The sequence below is a fragment of the Formica exsecta genome, unplaced genomic scaffold (genome assembly GCF_003651465.1).
Source record: "Formica exsecta isolate Colony F162 unplaced genomic scaffold, ASM365146v1 scaffold30, whole genome shotgun sequence".
NCBI classification, from domain to species: domain Eukaryota; kingdom Metazoa; phylum Arthropoda; class Insecta; order Hymenoptera; family Formicidae; genus Formica; species Formica exsecta.
In genome coordinates this window covers 209471-216141 of record NW_021850257.1, presented here as the reverse complement: position 1 = coordinate 216141, position 6671 = coordinate 209471, and the positions used below count along the sequence as shown (strand labels likewise).

General features: G+C 36.5%; 1 long non-coding RNA gene across 1 annotated transcript in view; it reads left to right on the top strand.

Annotated features, from left to right (window-relative positions):
• LOC115237611 overlaps positions 1-5864 on the top strand; it is a 76383-nt gene extending 70519 nt beyond the window's left edge. The window contains exon 3 of the long non-coding RNA XR_003884366.1: positions 5827-5864. This is a non-coding gene — a long non-coding RNA (uncharacterized LOC115237611). The remainder of the gene's footprint in view (positions 1-5826) is intronic.
• The last annotated feature ends 807 nt before the right edge of the window (positions 5865-6671 follow it).

Below are 6671 nucleotides of genomic sequence, written 5' to 3'. Positions count from 1 at the left end.
CATTTTTATTATAAATTAATTATATTATTTATGTTTTGTATATTATGTTGTATTTTGTAACAGAAGATGCAAATGTAATATTTGCATTCAGAGCAGATTTGTAAATTGCATTTCAGTTATCATTTACTCGTCTCTAATGATAAGAGCTATCATATAAAACTGACTGAAAAATAAGAAATACCCTTGTACATTGAACTTTTGTTGCTCAGATATTCATCAAACCATAGTCATTTATCATATGTAGAACGCATATTAATATTAAGCCGTAGCTTTATTTATGTTTTTCTTCTTGAATGAATGAAGGCTGAATACGTTCACCTAATAAAGCCGAAGGCTTGTATATATATAAGCTGTATAATTTAATTGTAAGAGATACATACATAAATAATATAAATCATATAATTTATACATACAAATTATATAATACACATAAAGATATATTAAAATTTTTTAAGTTTCAAAACTGATATCAGAAAGTTAATTTAATTTCATAAAATAAAATATCAAACTTTTTTATATAATGCGTATATATTAACTTAGTAAATTTCTATTGTCTTTTAATCCCTGTTTATTAATATAATATCTATATTGAACGTATTAGAGGATCAAAGGATCATATAAAATGTAAAATAAAATCGTAAAATAACATTAAATTTCTTCTCGATTTATATCTCGGTAGTTATATATCTCTCAATTCAAAATTTCAGAAAGTAGACTATCAAAGTTATATATTGACTTTACACGTGTTTATCTTTCACTTATCCTTATTTACCAATATGATTATCCACGATTGGATTTAAGAAACCGGGAAATACAAGTCGAAATCGGGGATAATACATGAAGTACGCTTGATATGTGCGTAACTACGACTTAACTCAATCATTGGTAATGCGTTACGCAAGAGGATTTTTTATACGCATACAGTTTGCGTACACGCGCATCCGTACACGCATGCACTCGCTCGCGTTCAAACGAACAGAGCCGGTGCCAAAGGTCACGATCAGATCGCGTTTTTCCTATCCGGAGTCGCTAAGGCCGTTGCTGTCTGTCGTGGTCTCTCATAAGAAGAAAGATTGTACGTCACCTATGCGAAAAAATGGCGTCCTGAATGAGAAGTATTGCGAAGAAACGAATTGTGACTCCGGAACGATGCTTATATCCGGCGGAAACGCGTATAACAATAATTTCTGCTCACTATTTTTTCAACAGACATTGTGATATCTTTTTTTTTCATTATAGAATTTTGTCGTTTATCATAATTTCTAAGTCGTGTTAATGTCATGCATCGAAGAATTTTGACTAAGAATTGTATAATATTCAATTAAATCCTTGTTAAGAAGGCATCGATTCGGAATTTGCTGAAGAATAGAAAAAAAATTGTGGAAAAATTAGAGTATATTATATATATGAAAATATGCTAAATATTAAGGGAAATCATGCGATGGCTTCGACTCTATCTCCGCAAAATTCTTGAGTGAATTAACTTGTAGATGTCGAGTCGTGTCCCACGAAGACGACGCGTGATACAGATAAAACGTTCCCTATCTCCTCTACACTCGATGAAGATGAAAACTCTGAGGATCACAAATCCATCTGCGCATCCAAATTTTATCTCTAGGGACTTATGTAAATTGTGAAACTATCAAATCTTGAGGCTTGGGAACGTGTAATGATAAAAGAAGACGTTTCGATAAGAAAAATCTTGGCGTTCGTATCTTCTTCAAGGTTCGACACTATAAGGAACTTATATGTATTCCGTAATTGATTATAATGATACAGTGTTTGCAGTTTATCTCTTAAGCAATAATTCAGATTGAACAAAAATGAAAAATGGTTTGACTTCCTCTATTGTTTAACGCGGATGCTCGGTTTGCGACATTCGCCTTTCTCTCATCGCGAATGATTCATCATCGCTGATTATCGACAGCAAACTAAGAGAGCACGTTCGCCTTTACGCTCACAATATCAGGTAAGAGAGTGCGATAGCTAGAGGGTACCGGACACGCGACAGGACCGACGAGCGCGAAAACAGGATAGTATTCGTGTGCGAGTGCAAGTTTGTTTCGCGCGCGTATGTGGGTTGAATTAGGCCTAACAGCTGTTTCGCGAAACCCTGACCTTGCCTGGCTTACGGCAACGTGTGTATGCACGGCCTACGCCGAACGGACAAGCCAGTCCCAATCAGCAGTACAGTCAATCAGTCAATCAGTCTGTCAGTCGAAGCAGGGGCAGTTGGGCAAACGAACGACTTTTCGTAATCGACGTCGTCGACTTGTAGGCTTACGATTTACCGGCGAGACAAAAGCTCGGCAAATCCGCCAGTCTGCATCTCGCCGGAGTGCTAGCGCAATAGACGGCGCCGACCGACACGTGTTACGTGATTGCGTTCATTGAACGCGCTCGGATAAAATGTTATTCGGCCTTTATGTAAATGAGCTATACGTCAATTCGCGACTTCTCTTTATATATTAAATTTTATTATTATTATTATTCAATTTTTATTATTAATATTTGAATTTTATTATATATATATAATCTAACTAGAGAAAAATTGTACGGAAAATAACACGCACGAATGCTGTTAATATTTTAACTTATGATTTATTTATTCGTAATTCTATGATTCTGTAAAACATTTTCTTGCACTTAGTTTGTATTTTTTTTTATTTTCTCGAAAATTGATTGTATTAATTACGCGCGTTACTGGAGCAACGAATTTTAGTATTAAAATAAGAAAAAAACCGATAAAAGAGAATTGATTACTTATATGAGAGCCACTGTTAGACTATATGTACTTCTTTCGAATAAATCATCTTTCGCCTCCTCACAGCGGAACCGAGTGATTCCATTTAAATGCTCCACTCTGTGTATTACAATCAAGTTGCAGAGTGTGGGCGACACGATCGTCTAGGCTCTAGAATAGTGTCTAGAGAGGCGCCACGTTTGTGCAAATATACACTCGTATGCGTTGTTTATACGTTCGCTGGTGCATTTATATTTAGCGTTCATTAATCGTGTGCAATGCATTGTCAGATCTCAAACGATTGTCGATATATTGGTACGCACTTGACGAGCATCGAAACTGTAAACATTTGTTCCCGTGACGTAAAGTTATTGAGAGAATATAGACAGATTATGCAAATCGTGAGATTAATTGTCAAAATATAATCTAGATCTTGAAATCATTTTCTGAAAATACTTTGTGAAACAAAGAGTTCATAAAAATCTTTTTTGAAATATGATTGCTGTCACATAATTGCTAAGTCTAACGAGAAAAATTTGTAGGCACTGAAGCACTCATGATGTTTTTAATTGTAGTTTTATTTATAATTTTAACGAATAATTTCTGTATTTAAAAAAAATAGTATATTAAAAAATAAGTTCGCCAACTGTTTTACTGCTAAAGCGAAAAATATCAAAATTTACTGATGATTTATGGCTATCCTTGCTTCAGTCAAATTTATTCGTAGCTCTTAGCACGTTATAAAAATATTTTTTTATCTATATTTTTATTTCTATATTTTTTTGTAGATATATAAATTGGATAAATTATAAAGAAGGAAATTGAGATAAAGGAAATTCCAAATAATAGCCGGAAAATCTGCACGCGTTGAAAACATACGGCCATTTTTTTTATCCGATGAATCTATGTTTAGATGTGAAAATAAACGATACGAGCACAAATTCCGGCGCTGTTTTTATTTTCTTCTTCCTCCACAAGCGTGTAAAAACTTTCGTGTATTATCGTAGGTCAGGCACATCATGCAAAAATAGTTAGTATTGAAAAAAATTGTGAAACAAACGCACTATTAATAGAGATTTCAAACAAAAATTGTCTCATAGGCTAATAGCATATCAATTTACAATTAGTGATCGATAAAACATCTATCGATGAAATTTTTATTTCCGATTTAGAAAAACTCTAATACATGCTACTCAAATGTCTACGTTTCTTTTTTATTTATATATTTTAAAAAATTTTGTGAAACAACAAGAAAAAGAAAGCATTTTATCTGGATTCGAGTTTTCTAAAATCACTGTGCAGGGGATATGTATGCATTTTCTTCTACAAAATGAATTTAATTCTGGCTATGTTACGATTTACAGTGCTCATTAGAAAACAATTAATCTAATTTGAAGATAAATTTTGAATTAATCTGCAAAATAGGAAACAAATTTTAGCCTAGGAAAAATAATAGGAAATAAATAATCTCACATTTCTAGAATATTTTAAGTTTCGCAGTAATACAAAAAATCTAAGAAAATAACATATTTATAAAGAAAAATACTCACGAAAATATACACGTATTACCGATCAGATCTGTCTAATTAATTTTATTTTTACGATATATATATTGCCTTGAGCTTGCAAACATTTCAAATCCATTTTTCTTACAAAGTATCATCGATACCAATTTCGAATTTGAAAGACGCAATACGAGTTGTGCACGCCTTCACGAGCCAAACGACAGATATATAGTTATTTTATCGCTTGGGCGCTATAAATAATCATCACGCCGTAGCGTACGCACTTCCGCATTTTTTCCGCCTCCATCCACGTCGCCTTCCACGAAGGCGGAGGGGCCCATCTTCTCGCATGATTGGGAATTAGATCCGGCATGGATAAAAAAAAAAAAAAAAAGAAAGAAACAAGCGCGTAATTCTCCGGGAACGTTTCGTGCGCGTCTGACCTTAAGGAGACGTTCCGTTCGCCAAGGCGCGCGCGTGCGCGAACATCACCCACACGGACACGAGTTTATTTATGCCGGAGTCAAATTGGCAAGCGCCCAACAAAACCCAAAGCGGCTGTACGAAAACTGAAGCATCCGCCAGCCCCAAATCCGCCTTTTGATTAGGGTCCCTACCTGTACCGTGTTATTTCGTATCTTTTTTTTTCTCACGAGATGAGACGAGGCGGAAGCGGCCCGGCTCTTTTGAGATATTTGACTTCGAGCGAAATAGGGCCGTCGTTGGGAATTAGATCCGGCATGGGAAAAAAAAAAAAAAAAAGAAAGAAACAAGCGCGTAATTCTCCGGGAACGTTTCGTGCGCGTCTGACCTTAAGGAGACGTTCCGTTCGCCAAGGCGCGCGCGTGCGCGAACATCACCCACACGGACACGAGTTTATTTATGCCGGAGTCAAATTGGCAAGCGCCCAACAAAACCCAAAGCGGCTGTACGAAAACTGAAGCATCCGCCAGCCCCAAATCCGCCTTTTGATTAGGGTCCCTACCTGTACCGTGTTATTTCGTATCTTTTTTTTTCTCACGAGATGAGACGAGGCGGAAGCGGCCCGGCTCTTTTGAGATATTTGACTTCGAGCGAAATAGGGCCGTCGACCCTTTCCCTATTTTCTTCGGTCGAGAGTTTGTCCAACCCGCCACAGGAATCCAACACGAACAAAGGGATCACAAAGGATGCCGAAAGAACACTATCCTCAGTTCGATTTCTAACTCGCAATATTTATCATTTTACTCTATACAGTCGTGCTAAGAATTATGTTTCTCGATAAACGTTCACGCGTGTTTACTATACAGATATAATTGTTACAATCAATTTAAAATGCGAATAAAGAAATAAAGAGTTGACAGGAAGGTGACAGCAACTTGTTCGCATGCAAGAATGTTTATCAATTTATCGAGAAAATAAATCGCATTTTATCTTACTGTGAAATTTCTCAAAAATGTATATGAAAAATTTTGGAATGACTCTGATAGACAGCATGTACCTCGTAATTGTCACGAATCTGCCAAAAATCGCAAACCGCCTTTATCTAGAGTTACATCGGAGATGATCGCTCTAATTCGACCTACTTTATGCGAATAGATTCCTAGAACGAAGCGGACCCCGGTCAGTCACGGAGCTAAAAAAAAAAAAAAGGGAATCATACTAGTCGAGCGGCGGAGTTGACGGAAGAGGAAGAGTATCTCATATAAGGTGCAGGCGCGACGGGTCGTTGGCCCGCAAAGAGTACACAGCAGGACAAGCAAACGAGCAGACATGATCTTCCCCCTTGCGGACCTTCGCCGACACAGCGAGGAGTCGGTTCCTCCTATCGGACCTCACCTGCACCGAATTCCTAGCTGGTCGGTCGCGGTCATTGACCCTCCTAGAAGCGAACACGCGTCTCTTGTATTGCGGTTACCGGAAGAATGCCAGTAGACCTTCGTTTACCGTATACATGATGAATCGAAATCGGAATCTTCATCAAAAGACGATCTGGAAACTTCTACCTTGACGATAAGCTTGAGATGTTATACTAGCACGTGTTTTAAACCCCCGCATATCTAATCCGTATCTTTGATAAAGAGGGAGACACGTTGTCTCGCGCCAAGCTATCATACGCAGCAAACGAGACAAACCGGGTATTTATACAGTATTATTTGAAGAGTTTTTTTCTCTGTTGGAAAATTTTGTTTATTATCGGATTTCAACAATTATCAATACCGGATAAAGAAATGTGGCTTATAGAGAAAAATACATTCGATCTCCTTTATGTGCAGGACTATCGATCAAATAATACTTATTTTAATAATAATAGTAATGTCAAATTATGCGTTTGTAGATTTTTGTATAAATTTTCTAAACTGTTTATAAAATAAAATCGCAAAAACTGAAAAGTTTTCTAACAAAGATCCTTCGTACATGAGTATGAATAATAATGCCTATTT